General features: G+C 33.6%; 1 protein-coding gene across 1 annotated transcript in view; it reads right to left on the bottom strand.

Moving 5' to 3' along the window:
* Positions 1 to 17,801, bottom strand: part of LOC133333327 (uncharacterized) — a 169,470-nt gene that overhangs the window by 16,448 nt on the left and 135,221 nt on the right. The gene's annotated exons all lie outside the window — the stretch shown is intronic.

Below are 17,801 nucleotides of genomic sequence, written 5' to 3'. Positions count from 1 at the left end.
CAAATTTTGAGCCTTTTTTTCAATTTAATACTTCACACGGCTTGGCCAACAAAGTGGAAATATGTCTTTGTTATGGCAAATGCCTCTAAGGCACATAAAATCTGCGGCCAAAGCTAACTGCCTTTTCGTCCGATATATTTGTCATTTTAACAGGATTTTTTCGAATTTCTTTTCTCATGTGAATGATATAACAACATAGGCAAATGGGTTTGCAGCCAGCCAGGCTGGCCGGCAGACAGACACATACAACCCGATATACAGCCAGACAGGTGGTAAAATCCATTTAATGGTCTGTGATTGTTATGGCGGCATTACTTGGCTGAAATTTACGTAGCCATAGGCCAACACTCTGCCATACATCTGAGAAGGCGACAGCTCGTTTGTCTATTTGACAGCTTTCGGCAAAAAGACATTTTTATGCTTTGTGTGCCTTTAATGACAAAGTAACAACCGACCGACCAATCGACCAACAGCAGAGTAGTGTTGGTGTCGAAAATCATTTTATGATTAGTAAGCCAACAACAAGCAACCATGGACTGCAATATCGCGACTTTCGTTAGTCTTCCTTAAAATGTAATTTATTAAATTGTTAATAAGTTTGTCATCTGGTTTAGTACACATGGCTTGTTTTATTTTCATACAAAACAATTATTTATTACACTCCTGTAGGTCTATATTGGAGTTGGATATTAATTATTAGTGCCACTCGAGCATATAGGGTTGCCATTCGAGAAATATGTTTGCTTCATTATTATACCAAGATGCAGAGCCCATATTTACGTGACCTGTAGTAGCTATAATTGTGGTCGTAGAATACATCTTTAATATAAAATGCCAAAGAAATATTTGAAATACTTGAACATGTGTATATGCGGTTACCAGTTGGCCAATTCAATTGCTCAATTGCTCTCTTCAAAAGGTCAAGTTGTTGACAGTAGAGATCAGGATGTAAGGTTTGGCCATATGGAAGCAACTCATAATAAATAATCCTCTTCCAGTCTCACCAAATGCATAGCAGAACCTTCCTGGCCGTTAGTCCCAGTTTTGTGTAATGGTTTAAACAGTTTTATGTCGATTTTTAGCTCATGGGCGATGTTACGACTGCTAACATACCGGTCAACTTCGATTTTATTGACATTCTCATAATGGATTTCTCAAATGGATTTATTTTTCCCCAACCTAATATAATCCCATAGTAAAAATCCGGCCCAGGTCAGTAGGTATATTTACGTTTACAGATATGAGACAGATTTGTACAACGTACTTATAGTTCGACAGTTTGCCATAACTCCCGAAGTCAATGTCCCATAGAGTGTATATATTGTTAATATTTAACAATAAACTACTGATTGGATTAGACGAGCATTTTGCAACACTAAAACCTAACCTATAGATCTCATTTGATTCTTTTCAAAATACAAAAATAAAAGTGGCAACCCTGTTCATTACACATACACACACACTTTGTGAATGTAACTACATGCACATACACAATCAAAAGTTAGAAGTGCTCCATTCATCATACCATTTGGCAGTCACACAAGATAGTGTTGATGACATAAAACAACTCAGGACATTCATACCAGGATATTACATCTATCACATGTTGCTGGCTACTGGTTTATTTATATCTTTAGATTATAAATATGTGTGTGTATGTGCAAAAAGGAAATTTATCCAGAAAAAACTGCAAATATTTCTCAAATATGAAACCACAATGTTTTTGAATTTGATGGAATTCATAAATTCCTTACATCTCAATAAAGTCAAGTTATTAGAAAAATAGAATTTTTTGGGGAACATTCTTGGAATTCCAATAACCCAAAAATGTAGAGAAATTTTAAAGGCTATTTAAAGATTGTGTACACATGTGTCCTTTAAGGACTTAATACTAATAGTATTTATAGATTTCCTATTAAGATTGAAATGAACATTCTATTTCGATTTGAGAATTCACACCAAAGAAGAATTTATGCATTTAATTAAAAGTTTACTAAAGACCAAATCAAAGACAATTTTTATGCTACAATAAATATATATGAAATAAATTTAAGTCGTCTATTGAAAAAAATGAAATTAAATATAGAATTTTAAAATAAAATGATTTTTGGATAAATGGCATATTGGTTGGATGGGCGTAGAACTATTATATCTCAACAATCAGATTGACCGCTTAACAAAACTTGTATTAGTAACTATAACTGATTCTAAGATGTAGCGTAATGTGTCCGTGCCAAGAACCCTCCTCGTTCTCTTGATGGTAAGACCAAAACTATTTTGGATAGACCGCTGATATTTTTTTTATTTTTTTCATATCCCCAAAAATCCTTTCGATTTGAATTGTTTATTTTTTTCTTCGAATTGACCAATTTATTTTTACACATTTGATTGCCAGCAATTTGTCCAAGACAATTTTCCATAATGTCCAACCAAGTCCACTTGTGACAATGTGAATTTGTGTGGCACAATTTATAGCTCTATTAGGCATTGCCTACTGACTATTTTCCTACGACAATAAATTCATATTAGTTGGTCATATTTCATAGCATTACAAATATATGGAGAAGGAAAGGAAACTATGCTACGCACAAACACACAGCTACACACATCTAACCGTAGATGTGATGGAGCATGATGAATCAAGTTTTATTTTTAACTGCCACCTCAATATATGTTATTATTTTTTTATTTTTTTTTTTTTTTTTGAGGAAGTAAGTTTTTGTGATAAATTAGGAAATATATATGCCAGATTTTAAGTAATGAATTTGATCTACTGACGATTTTGGTGAAGCACAGAGGTGATATTTTAAAGGCATTTATTTGATAAATATTTATAATTCAGGCACTCATCATCATAAAAGCATTCTGATTGATTTATTTTTTCAGCCTTTAGCTTTCGATTAATCTAAAATTTCATATCAAATATTGTAGTTGGACGAGTCGAACATATGATACTCTACACAACTACTATATTCCAAATCTGGGTAATATATTGCGATTGTTGCACTCTAACAGTCTCTAAAAGCTCATCAGCGGCATTTTTTCCTAATCACGTTTACCAGGAGTAAAAAATTACTTCATCGGATTTGTATAATTTGGAGTATAATTTTTGCGTATAAAGGGACTATAAACCCAGAAAAAATACTTTTTTTGTCCAGTTCACGTCAGAAACATCGTAAACCCACCCAACACCATTATGGGTTTGACAAAATAGCTGTACATATTTACTCAAAAACATATCAAATTTCAACATTTTCTTCCCAAATTTTTTATCACTTCTAGTAAGGTATAATCAGATATATGTAAAAATAACGGATATTCTTGAAAATAACTGTATATGGTGATAATATTGAAATAAATGAAGTTTAATATATTTTATACAGGTTTCAACATTTAAACCTTTATAAAAATGAAAACCTACAAAATTCGCCAGACGGACCATCCCTGGTCGTATAACTTAAAGTACATACACACTATAAAATTACTGTCAACTTTTTCCGGTCTATATCCATCTGGAGTAAATGTCTGAGTCCATTTAACCCGCTAAATATTGACCGACTTACATCAATACAGTCATGCTTATCCTTTAGCCTGATCACCTCCTCCATGTAACATTTCGTGATGATCAGGCCATAGTTGAGGCCTCTGAAGCGACCAATAAACAGATAAAATTAAGTATTTGGTCCATCATTTCATCCTCTAAATATTAACCGATCCTTACCAAAAAAAAAAATCCCCAATGATGTTTATACCTTGTTTTCTCAGTTTCCAAGTACTCATGTTTATCTTTTCAACTCCTAATTGTAAACTAATGAATTTTAAATGGCAACCTCAACTTAAATGTTAACATATTTCCTTGTTACTTCTTATTAGAACAAGGACACTTTCAAGAAATTCCATTACACCAGAAACAAACCACTGTAATTTACCACAAAGCTACTACTTTTTGGTGGTCCCAATCAAGAAACATTATCATACAAGTGCTCTTAACCCGAATTTGTGTATGTGACTGTGTTTGCTTTTGGTATGGTATGGTATTGCAATAAAAATGCTTGTTGTACATCAAAGCCATGGCCAACGACATGGATGGAGAACATTCACACACACAGGCTTGCACATATAAATGGTCATAGTGTTTTGGCCATAACAATCATCTCATGTCATTTATCAAGTGTGAGTACAACAAATTCGCATAACACGACTTCAAAGAACCAACAGCTAGCTGGGTGGATTAATCTGACTGAAACTGTGTCAACTCTTCCAACGACACACTCACCAGACATCGTTAAACATGACAGAACATCACCAACAACAGCTTCAATTCTCTAGGGAAATATAAACTTATATGAGCAGATGCAGAACAAACGAACAGAAAAAAAACTATCTGATAGCTTCAACTGAGATTGGACGGATGCCTCGGTGTCTGTCCATGTCATTTTGGTTTATAATCAAACATATGTGTGTGTGTCACAAAGGAGCAATTTTTCCATAAACAAACACACATCAGTTATAAAAAATTCTTAATCGTTTCAAATATTGGCATGTTTAGTCGCAGTAGAGCTATGATCTTTGCTTTGGAGATTGAAAAGCAAAAAAAAAAAAATAATTAAAAGCAGTTTTTTTATTGCCAACGACAAAAAAAATGTTAACTAAAATCATAATTGACATCTGGATTTAGCTGTTGCTGTCATAACCTTCAATAAGACTAGAAAAAAATATTGAGTTTGTCCAAAGATATTGCAATTTTTTTCTTCTCTGCTGAGTTGCTGCTACTCAAGTGTCAGTGCAAATATTTTGTTTCGTTCTAAAAGACGAACTTAAAGTTCAGTCACACGCACACACAACAGCTGACAACAAGTTTGTGGCGAATATTTATTAACTTAGCTCTGCTGGCAGACAGTAACTGGTAACCGTCAGTTAATTTAAAATGATACGATCATTAATTGTTGTTATCATGTGAAAATCAGTGTAACTCATTCAGAGCAACGCTCGATCTGTAGCTACTTAGTCAGAGAGAGAGACATGCAGTCAGTCGTTCAGCAACAATCATTATACATCGAAGTGTAGGCGGTAATGATTGTTGTGTAAACAGATCAAATGACATTTGGTCGTGGGTGGGTGGTGTCTGATGTTCGAGAGTGATTAATTTGTTAATTTTTCTCCATGTGTCCCTCCCCCCTTTGAGGTAATCGGAAATATCGGCTAATGATTACAACGTCTGTAATTGAGATGTGCAAAGTTAAATGGACAGAAACCACCAACCAAGCAGATAACTAGGTGAACAAGTACATCATAATTTAAGTGTGATAGGTATATTTATATTCGTTCATTCATAAAATTTAAAATTAAAGAGTTCAATAGCTATTACGCCGGAAAAGGCGTTGGTTTCGGCTGTGGCTAGTTGCATTTTTCAAAAATAAAAATTTCGCAATATTTCATGATTATCATTTCAATAATCATCATCAGATATGAATTTTGGTATATTATTTCGTCGTGTTCGGGTCATATTATGCCAATATTATCACATGTAGAGCGAACAGAAAAATAGACTAAAATAATGTGTTTGAAATATTATGCCCCTAACCGTTAACCAGTATCCTGTCATCATCAAAAACTATATTGTATTTTTTTGTTCCGAAGTGGAACCTTATCTTCAAAACTGAGAACTTTACATTGATTACAATGAACAGAAGGGCTGATGAACGGACATAGCTAGATCGATTTAGGTCTTCGAGATATGACTATCGAAATACTAAATGGAGGATCTTGGGCCAATATTTCGACAATGCTTCTACCCACAACTTGTAATACTCCCACAATATTACTATAGAATGACATGACTAAACAAATGAATGAAACTAGGCCAGATACTCAACTGTGTTTAGTAATGGACCAATATCCTCAAAACAACCCATATATGTCACGCGCCATGTCATTACTGATTATATTAGGTTGGGGAAAAATAAATAAAGTACAGGATTTTTTTAAGATGCTTCGAAATGTCCCATCATTTTCTTGCATGACTTTTTGTCATTTTAAAGGTATCATCATATTGCCCTGCTCTATTTTCTCTAGTAGTCGATTTTCAAAATCCTCCCTAGATACCAATTTTTTATCATTAAAGAAATTTTGCAATGCAAGAAAAATATGATAATAGCTTGGTGCCAAGTCCGGACTGTAACTTCGATCATTGGCCTTCCGCCTTCCAACGAGCATAAATCTGAAATTGTGTGATCGATTACTAGAAATTTATCAGTACAGCCATCTGCCGAAAAAATATTGGATTTTCCCAACGTACTTTTTTAAATTATCAAATTAAGTATTTTTCAATAAAATTTCATGTAAAATTCCTTACAAATGCAAATTTTTCGATATAATATTGAAGAAAAAATCCTCTTTATTATTGTTGGCACTTCATTAGGGTCAAACGTTTTTTTTATTTCTTTTAAATTTGTCATAAACTTTCCCATTTTGTATCGATTTAATAATCAAATCTATTTTCCGCCTTATCGATTTTTTTCATTGCAAGCAACACTTTCTAATTATTGTAATGCCGCGCTAACTACAAAGCATCACCACCACCAACCAATTGTATGGGTGTTAACGCCTGTTCTCCCACAGCAAAAAAAAGTATGACTTCGAAGGAAGAGCCTGAAGCTTTTGCAGCAGCTTTAACACATCAAAACTATCAACAACAGATGTTAGTGGCGGTCTAGAGTGAAATCCCAAAGCAGCAAAATTTTAATACAAACCACAGTACAAAGCCACCAACAACCTCAACAACAATTCCAGCCGCATTTAAATTGAGTTTTAGCCAAAAAGAAAATGGGAAATTGGGTTGTTGAATGGCTTGACAGTTCACTGGGTGACTAGTTGATTGGGTTATCCCTACAATTTGTGGCAACACATTTAACGGCGCCAATAATTAACACACATTTGTTATTTGAAGTGCCACCCCGCCACAATTACACCAACACAATTCGAAAGCGATTTTTTGTACGAAACTATTAATTTGCAAATGAGATATTTAATAAAACCTTTTCCATATTTTATGCAGAAATATGCACAAGAGAGAGAAAAAACAACAACCATAAATTTCATTATTTTATGTTAGTATTCGACAACCCCCTCCTGACAATGTTACAAAACGCAATTCTGTTCATTCAACTTGTGCGGCCGAGTATCGCCTTAATAAAGATAAAAGAGAAGAGGGAAGGGACACACGTACAAATACATATATTTTACACAAAGTCAAAAAGTTACGTTAAAATTTTTTGCCTCCTCTCAGATTTGGTCATAGGTAGCTGGCCATCATAAGCCACCAACGAACCATTTCCTCCATGTGCGAGGGCGCTGCATTTGTTAACCGATATGCTTGCTTGAGCTTGAGATACTTTATCCTCCTCTTTTTTATTATAACAAGCCAGCATAAATCCTTTTGGGAGTCATTCATCGCTTTTTATACTATGTCCAGTGGTGGTCAACACTCATATACATATGGTTGGTGGTTGGTGTATATAACTTTTTTTGGGATAGTGGGTGCTTTGGGGGACACACATATATGGCGTTGAAAAAAATGTATCAAATCCTTGTGGAGTTGATGACGCTGACCACTCTTACATGGCCGGGGTTTTTGTTGACTCTCCTCACCGCAGAGTACAGAGTTCTACTTTGTATTCATTCATGTAATCTTTATTTCATTGTGAAACTTTGGGCCATTCATACGGCCTCTGCACACGATGTGTGACCACCAGGCAAACCAACAAGCCTATCGCCACATCGCATTTTCTCCCTTTTGCCACAGACCACATTTACTGAGGGATATAAGTTGGACAACGACAAAAAAGAAGAGGGAAACGGTCGTGTTGAGGCCTGAATAAATACACAATTCTTTTGCAAAACCAAAATGTGCAGCAGGATGTCCATTCTCGTAAACAACTCAAATAAAAATTACAACGAGCCTAACAGACACAGAGGCTAGCACATAGTGAACAGCAACAACAACGAAATGAACATTTCCTTCATATTATCAAATTTTGTTTTTTCCAACAAGGCGGGAAGGGATTTGTTGTAACTGTGATAAAGTTCCCTGTCAGCATTGTATCAGTGGAATCCACTTTTTGAATGAATTTTATGAATTTAAAGTTGCACATTTGTCTCTTTGAATTTAATTACTGAATGACATGTCAAACGATTTTCCCGAATTAAATAAGACTCCTTGTCTCTTAAGGGATTATTAGTTTTTGAATTAAAGCTTCGAATTAAATGGAAATTCAAAGTTAAATGTTTGTAACCGAGAATGGGGGTCCCCTCAACGCGAGAATTTATTGCAGAAGGAAGACGAATGCTGTCTTCTAAAAATACACATTTTCTATAAGGTCTTACGAAGGAACAAGCATGGATCTTATCATGATCATCGGACAATATTTAGCGGTTTTTTTTTTGTGAAAAATAACAGAATTTATATTATATGGCGTATATATTTACTCCTGAGGGACATAGACCCGAAATGTTGATAGTATATCCAAGACCTTTAAATTGATACCAATTATATTGTTGTATGTCCTCGGAGGTGGGAGTTATACGTAAATACTTAAGGGATCTACCTATATTGTTATGCTTTACTATAAGCACTACAGGAAGGTTTGCTTCAGGTTCCGGATATGTAGTAATCTAGTAATGAGATGATATTTTGAGGATTAAATGTGCCGAAACATTTATTTTTGTCTGTTTTTTTCTAGTCGTTCTAGACGCTACAAAACAAACATCACAAATTTTACATGAGGAATGGAATCTGGCCAAGACGGGCTGTTATGATAATGATCGGTCAATATTTAACGAGAAGAATCAAACAAGACTTTTCTGTGTAAAATTAAAAAAGGATGCAATGGAGTAAATGTGCACCCCGGGAAAACAAAAGTCGGAAAATAGGCAAGGGTAAGAAAGATGAGCTGTTGACCTCTAATTGCTCCTCATTAGGGTGCAGTTTTCGCGAAATATTCTCCAGGCTCGGAATATAGATCCGCAGACAATTAGATTTCCGTGGTATTTGTGTAGGATAAGATAGGATCGGCCCGTCCGACTATACTGCTCCGCTCACTGGTTTTCTATAGAAAGGAAATCCAAAAATTTTAAACATCTGACTTCAGTTTCAATAGTATTTTTTTCAGTATTAAAAATACTTCTAGAAAGAGAGGATGCATTTTTTGTTCTATAGAATAAATGGAGGTATTCCTTTTTCTACAAAAAATTACCTCAGTTTGAGAGGTAATGAAAAAAATTCAGTTTCGGATATTTTGTATACAGAATAAAAATTTGACGTCAGTGTCCTTTGGAATTTCTCTAAGAAATCGACCTTAATTTCTGAACTATTAGACATTTATTCTGTAAACAAGAATTTCTGAGATATTTTTGTATAGAAACAATTTTTATGTATGTTTTCTATACCAAAAACAAAACCAAAACTGAGTATGCCTCTAATTTTCTGGCAGAGGCTAGAAACGCAACTGACGTCTGAAACAAATTCAATTCAATTTAAATTCCTTTTTTGTTCAACACATTTTTTATTTGCTTTCAAATTTAATTTCCGTTAAGGTGGCTTAAATTGAATTACCAAGAAAATGGTGGAAAAACGCAATCAATATTTTCAAATTTTATCCAATAAATCATAAAACTGTCATCACATGCCAAACGCTATTGCCATTGCCATACGGCTATTTGCGGTGGCTATGGCTGGTGGTTTTGTTTTGTGGGCTCTTTTATATGCCGGAATAAAAATTGCGTTTCTGTTTTTGGTCACAGTCGTCGTATTAATACCCGGTTGGGAGCGCACAAGAAAAGCCTACCCAGCTATAGGCAGGCGGGTAGGCAGCCTGGTAATAAAATCATTAAACCACAATCAGTAGACCTCTGTCGCTTGGGTTTCCCATTTATCTCCAGACGGTAGCAAAATTTCGTGGTCTTTGCTCTGGCGTTAGATAGCAGCTAAACAGTTGGAAATGTGGGCAAAATCACTTGAGCCGGAGCAGCGGAGCATGTGACCAAATGGAATGCCCGTTAGTTAGGTTGGATGGTTTTGCACTTTGAGTGTCGTAACTTTTGTTATTATGACATTTTTATTTATTCAATATGTGGTCGGACAGGCAGCCTGCCAGGCCAGGCAAGCATCCATTTCCATTGTCATGCCACGCTGCATGCCACCGCTTCCCAAAAAAATGTTGCCAAGAAAATGAGGAAAAAAAGGAAAATAGTGATAAATTCCTTTAAGGTTCCAAATGACGATAACAAAAATTTCTTGCAATTATTTTAGCTTTGCCATTTTCTTAGGGCTTGGATGGGTGAAATAGGATCAGACGAAAGTAAGAAGTAATATAAGTCACGACATGTGACATGTTATGGCCTAATTTTTTTTTGGATAACAACCCAAAAGAGAAGAAAAACTGTCAACCTTAGAAAATGTGGTAATATTTTTATTTGAAGTTTTCAATTATAATGAGAAAGAATATTTCGTAAATTATTTGAAAACAAATATTTGCTGGGAATTTCATTAATTAAAATATGGCTGATTTATTGATGGACAGATTGAAAATATGTGAATTTAAATTTGGTTTTTCGGATGCTATATTTGAGGATTACATAAGTGCATTTTTTGTAACAACAATTATGTTTTGATAATTAGTAATAAATGAAGATATTAACAAATAAAATAGATCATTTCCAGTTCACCCTATGCCTTTAAACCATTCTTTTCAATATCCTCTTATTTTAGTTATATCTCTATTGTAGCGAAAATATTTTTGGCATTTCACTTCATTGCATTTGATTTATCAGACAATTACTGTTAACAAAAACTACAGACTTAGGTAACGACGATAAGAAAAAGAATGCCAGAATATTTTTTTTTATTTTGAAGAAAATTCTTGACTTAGAGAAGAAAAAGATAATATTCATTATGTATGTCTTGTGTATGTATGTATGGCTTTATTGGATGGAGTCTGGAATAAGGTAAAAGTACCAAAGAAAACAAGTTTTCAGAAAGGAAATGGTTGAAAAAGGAAAGCAATATAAATTGCATAAAATGTTTTTCGCTACGAAAATCGATAGAGGAAACAGGAAATAAAAACTATGGCAAAAAATAAGTTGTTTTTACTGTTTCGCAATTTCTATTTAACGTTACATGAACTAGTTATAAAATTTTATTCTGGAAATTTAATCAACTGTTGTTGAAAATAAAAATCGTCTATGTCGAATGTTGATGTTCTTAAAAAATAAAGAAAAACAAATGTCTTCAATAAATATAACCATATACAGCCGCTGACTCGATAAGACACATTTTTAAGCGATTATACTCTAATATAATATCAACCATGGAACCAAAAAAGTAAATTGGAATTGTGATAGATGTTTCAATATATTTAGAACCAGATGTATGTTTAAAACATAACTGAATGATTTTGCTGCGTAACTAGTAAGGAATCAGTCAGTAACTTAGTCGGTGTTGCTAATATGCTGAGGCTAGTCTATGTCATATATATTATACATTTATTCCGATATATTAGGTTGGGGAAAAAGAAATCCGTTATGTTCATATGAACTATAGGAATTTCTTTAATATGCTTCGAAATGTCCGATTTGGACCAAATGCGCACCAATTTGTCGTATGATTTCTTGCCAATTTAAAAGGCAAGAAATCATACAACAAATCTTGCCTCTCTCGTAGAAGTCCTCTATATTTGCAAAAACTCTAGTAGTCGATTTGCACAATCCTCCCTAGATACCAATTTTTCTTGTTGGCCAATTCTGGCTGCTTCTGGTCAATTGCTATCTTCAAACGGTACAGTTGTTGACAGTAGAGATCACAATTTAGCGTTGGACTTTTTGGAAGCCACTCATAATAAATAACCCCTTTCCAGTCCCACTAAATGCATAGCAGAACCTTCTTCTTTTGGTCAAAATTGTTTCCATGGCTAGCCGTTAGTCCTGGTTTGGCCAACGTTTGAGGTACTTCACCGTTCTTTGACCGCGATCGTTTTCGCACAGGATTATCGTATGTAATTCATTTCTCATCTCCAGTCACCATCCGTTTAAGAAATGGGTCTACCTCATTCCGTTTGGCCAAGGCTTCGCAGATGAATTTCCATCTGCGAAGCCTTGGCCATTCTATTGTTTTCTGTAAATTGGTGTGGCACCCAAACATAGGGCTTCTTTTTGAATCCAGCTTCGTGTAAATGGTTTAAAACAGTTTTATGGTCGATTATTAGCTCCTGGGCGATGTTACGACTGCTAACATGCCGGTCAACTTCGATATTTTTTCCTATTTTATAGACATTTTCGATGACCGGCCTAATGGATTTCTTTTTCCCAAACTAATATTTTTGTATTATTTCGCAGAGTTTTTTTTTGAGTTTGCGAATACAGAATCCATGTGTCGGATCCAACAATTTTGCTGTCCATATCTTCGAATTTATTTAGCCCTCCAATTTTTTAAACGCTTCTCCCGTTCAATTTTTTAAACACATCCTCGAAAAAATTATTCTATTGATCAATAATTTGTATGAATTAACCAATTCTCATTGCCTTTTTCCAGGATCGCCGGCTATTGTGTTAAAATTAATGAAAACTAAAATCAACATTTAAATACTAAACAATTTATAAAAAAACAATACTTTTTTCAAGATACTACTCTCTTCCTACATAGATTTTTTTCACAAAAATTGTCTGACTAAATCAAACTAAAGCCATTTTACTACTTTATTTATGTTCGCTAGAAAATTGAAAACAGTATTTTTTCTCTCATAAAAGATATGCAAATATAAACGAATAGACATTTACCATATTTCGCTGGGTACTAAAATATTGAAGCCATCACCCATCTGCATAAATCAAGATATTCTACGCTCCGCTCCACTAGAATAACTTTGGCCCCCAAAAGTATGCAGTAACATCCGTTATAAAAAAACGAATACTGCATTTACGAAAACGGATGTAATAGTTGAGTTCTGCATGTGTGTGTGTGAGTGAATGAGTGACTGTGTGTATATCAGAGTAAAATGCAGAGAGAAAGAGATTCCCAGCTACCAGAGTTATTTTGTAATTCATTTCCATCTCTATTAAATGTTAGACGTTGTACTACAGCTGTGGTAGTAGTTTGCAGAAGTAGCAGTGGTCTGAGTGGCGATAGTATTTGAGTTGTAAATAGTTTTATTTTATTTTGTTAAGTGAAGGACGAGCGGACGGGCGGTGAACTGCAAGGGTTATGACCATAAAAATAGTTTTGGTTTCCTTAGAATATTTGCGGTTTTACACGATACATGTTGTGTCCAACATCAAACTGCTGTTGCTGCTAAACTCAAATTGGGTTTCGTTGTCGTCCCATCGAAACAACAAAAGCGGAAACACTGTTGTGAATATATTTGATTATGAGTTTGGGTGTGTGTGTGTGTGTGTGATTGTCATTCTATTTGTTAAATTTCTAGTTTAGCTATTTGTTTTATTCGAATGGCTTGCAGCAAATCCGATTTTTAGTTTAATTTGTTTTTGTCATGGCTTAATTTTGCAGTGCAGTTCCATAAACCAACGAATGATGTTATCCAAAAGGATGGCAAACATAAATGTTCCAGTCTGTTTTAGTATTTGCTTCTTGGGTACTTGGCTGGCTGGTTGCTAGATATGTGGGTTATGAAAACTTAAGGCCTAACGGTTGTTGTTTTTTTTTCTTCTTCTGTTGGTTTTTCCATGGCTAGTTGGTTATGTTGTAGCTTCCTAGCTTTGCTTTGAGTTGACAAAGTGCCTTGCTTCATGGCTATAACTTCAAATTTATATGATTTATGTATGTGTGAGTGAGTCAGTGTGTTCATGAATATGCGTAGGTTTTCATTGTGGTTATTCTTCTTTATTTCTTCCGTTAGTTTAGTTTATGAGGTCGGACGAACGTCCAGCCAACCAAACTTGAAATGTCCTTCAACGATTCTTTCATTATTCTCTATTCCCTTTCATACGTTGTCAACTAACGTCTCAAAACTTTTCTCTCCCCTCCCTAGCTCTCTATGAATTATAACGAACTGTTGGGTTTTGCAAAAACGATAAGAATTGTCAACATTTATCAAAATGTTGGAAATTTTTATGAAAAGATAAATAAAATATGAATGCAAAGTGGCTTTTGCTTCCTCCCAGACTAATAAGTTCTAAAGTTATGCGGTGACTTAAGAATAATTGCAAGTTATGTAGGCCATTGCATTATTTATGATTTGGAGTAAAACCAACAAAAATGTATTCCACCAATGGAGTGGGAAGTTGGCAGGGGGATATGGTTTTGGAAATTACTTCAAACATTAGCCATGGATATTAAAGGCAATTTCTTGGATAGAAATATTAAACATTAATAAAAAAAAATATTTTTGAGAAAGACGACCATATGATGAGCCACGTAAGATATAGAACAAGGGGTAAATTGCTTGATAAATTATTACGAGATTTTTTATAGATCTTTTCATAATATAGAGTGGACCAGAATGTTTTATGTAGAGAGGGTGATAAAGAATCTATAACAATTCCAATAGAGTAGTCAGGATGTTCACCTCAATGCACTTCAAACACTGACTTTTTATGATTAAAAAACTACCAGTCTTTTTTAAAATATTTTTTATAATAAACTGCACAGACAGCGATTTATCCCATTTGAACGCTCATCGCACAAAAAAAAAACGCAACAATTGTTTTTTATTTTTTGTAAGTGAGTACAAATTCTTTTTAAATGAGCATTTCAATAATACTATATAGGGCCGGGTCTACCTTTCCTACAGCGACTCCTATTTTAGGAAGCTATAAAATCTCCATTATACGAGTTTGTTGTACAATACTAAAACGGTAATTTTTATATGTATTTAATAATATCTAATCTTCCGAATAAAAAAATAAATCTTTAATAATTTGACAACAACCGATTTTACAAACTTCACCGAATACTATGAACAGAACAAACAACAAGCTATACTATTCAATTTGAATTAAATACGAAAAAATAATCAAAACAATTTAGCAAATACTCCACCACATACATACATATATATCGCTTATAAATAAAAATATTTTTTGTGGGAACTATGCAATGAGAATTTCGTAACAGAGCAGCTACAAAAACAGTTACAAATTCATTTCAATTTTGGTCGATTGTTTCTTTTTTTTGCCATTGCGATTTTCGTAGTTCTTTATGGAAATAAGCAAAGCAATAAAAACTGATTGAAAATAACTAAGAAACTGTGGTTAAAATGAAATGAGAAATCTTGGCGTATCGATTTAAATTATTAAGGAGGGGCACTAAAATAGTTGGTATTCTATAACAATTGTTTTTTTTTTTTAAATTATAAAAATGTAATCAAATTGAAGAATTTCCAAACATTAGCGGCGTTATATTGTAATCTATGTATTGAGGTTAAATTTTATAATTTTTGTTTTCTGTTTTTACAATTTCGAAGCACTTGATTAATGTTAAAGTTCATGTTACAGGGATTGCCTAAGTGTATTTTGACAGTTGATTTGTTATTTCAATTTCATTTGATTTAAATTAAAACCCGAAATAAAAAAATATATACACCCACATCAAAATTGTCAGCCCAAATGTTATATGGGCGATACCATTCGATTTCTTCATGTGTATATTCATTCAAATTTTATGAGTACCCTGAACTTTATTCACCCAGCATTCACATGTTTTCAAATGTCAATATTCTGTTTTGCATTTTCGAAACCGAATCATTAATGAAGAAAAACAAACCCGAAAACGAAAAAGCTGAACAAACGTTACCAATTTATCCTTGGCCAAAGATATTCGAGTGATTTACAGAAACATTCATTCATTTCATGCCGGACTAGTTGAAATGAAAATAAAAAAATAGAAAAACACGAAATATATTTTTTATTGACTTGTGGTATTAACAACAACAAACGGTACATATTTTATGTTCAAAGATATGCGGTCTTTTCGAATGAGTGTTTAATGAAAATAAATTCTCCTGTTTTTTTTTTTTTTTTGCGATTGGTAATATTAAAAATGTTATTGTGAATACGAAGTTAACACTAGAAAGACTGGAATTTTGTATATACCTATATTGCCTAAAATCGGTCAAAATGACCTCAATGTCCGAAAAAGAGTAAGTGTTTACTCTAAGTGTGAAATCGACTGGAAATATAAAATGTATTTTTTCCGATTTGTGTATTCGGTTTTCGATGTTGGTGTACTGATCTGGTCATATAAGAAATTTACTTTATACAATAATAAAAGTAGTTTGATTATTTAATAATTCACAAGAGTTCAAAATGACCGATTTTAGGCAATATAGGTATAGCGCTTGAGAATACGGGGAATGAAAGAGGGGGAAGCAGCTACTATGATTAATAAACGTAGTTCTATGTGGTACAAAAAGTCAACAAAAGTTTTAAAAAGCTGTGTCATAATATACACAATTGTTTTTGTTCTTGAAATTGAAAAACGCTAAAAATGGCCGCCTTCGGCAATCTAGTGTTACGGGGGAGGTGGTTAAGCTTGATACATTTGAAATGTTATAAAAAAATTAATACAATGATAGCATATTGTGATTTTTTTAAATAGGATTCATCACAGGGAATTGTTATTATTTTTATACCCTCAGCCTTATGGCTAATGAAGGTATATACACTTTGATACAGTGATAAAGTGCTTTTGGAACCCATGTTTCTTTAGACCAAATTCATTTCAGATAATCAGAAGTCGATTTACAAATTACTCTCGAAGGGAGTAAGTGATTTCATCCAAATTTTGCTGTTTTTTGTTCGGCGCATTCAGTTGTGAGTTAAAAGTTGTTAAAAATGGAATAAACAAAGAAACAATTCGGTACATTTTACAGTTTTTCTTTGACAAAGGCGAAACATTTTGGTTTCGTAGATTCCGTTCAGGAATTTTTGATGTTAAATATGTACCTCGCATAGGTCGGTTGTCGATAAATTGTCGATAAATTCGGAAAAATGATTGACCGGCGTGTTAGCAGTCGATTGATTTCTAATATTAATATTTCTTCCAAAAGTGGTTCAAGTTCGACGGTGGGGAATATCGACCCAGTCCTTCTGGAATCTTCCCAATAAAATGGTTTATATTGTGGAATCAAACTTTGCACAACATTTTATGTTTACCAAGCCCAGATCAAATCCGAAGAATGGACCCATTGGTCTACTCCTTCTGGTACCTTCCCCACAAAGGGCCAACTTTTTTTACTTTTCATAACTTTTCAAAGTACTTGAAACTGTGTTTTCCAATGTAGACCTATCTGTGAGATTTAATAATAATTACGTATAAAATTGTTATTCAGGAGCAAAATAGACGAATTTGTAGTGTGACTACTCCATATAATGAACATTTTCTAAATTTGTATACGGGTTTAACGAATGGTGCAAAAATGCGTTTGTATTATAAAATATGTATGTGTTTTGAGATTTTTATTTATTCAATCCGTTCAAATTATCCATTCATGATCGAAAACATAAGAAACTGTCAAACATATTAATAAACTATTGGTTGAATGAATGTAATATTTTTGAACACTACATCTACTCTTATCCAGAATCTACCATCAATAAAATGCCGATTGGTAAACTGATCTCTAATTGGATTAATCTTTTTAATTTGAAATCTATAATGAATCGATAAACATGGTTAAATTTTTAATTGTTATTGGATATTGATTAGGTATTATTAAACTAATGGGAAACCATAAGAACCTAATTCCCAAATCAAAACAAAAAAGTCGATGTAATCTCATTAATGTATAGTT

This window comes from Musca vetustissima, unplaced genomic scaffold (genome assembly GCF_032173495.1).
Source record: "Musca vetustissima isolate MV318-11 ecotype Yass unplaced genomic scaffold, APGP_CSIRO_Mvet_v1 utg13749, whole genome shotgun sequence".
Lineage (NCBI taxonomy): Eukaryota > Metazoa > Arthropoda > Insecta > Diptera > Muscidae > Musca > Musca vetustissima.
The sequence above is the reverse complement of the archived record's forward strand: the minus strand, read 5'-3'. Positions and strand labels throughout refer to the sequence as shown.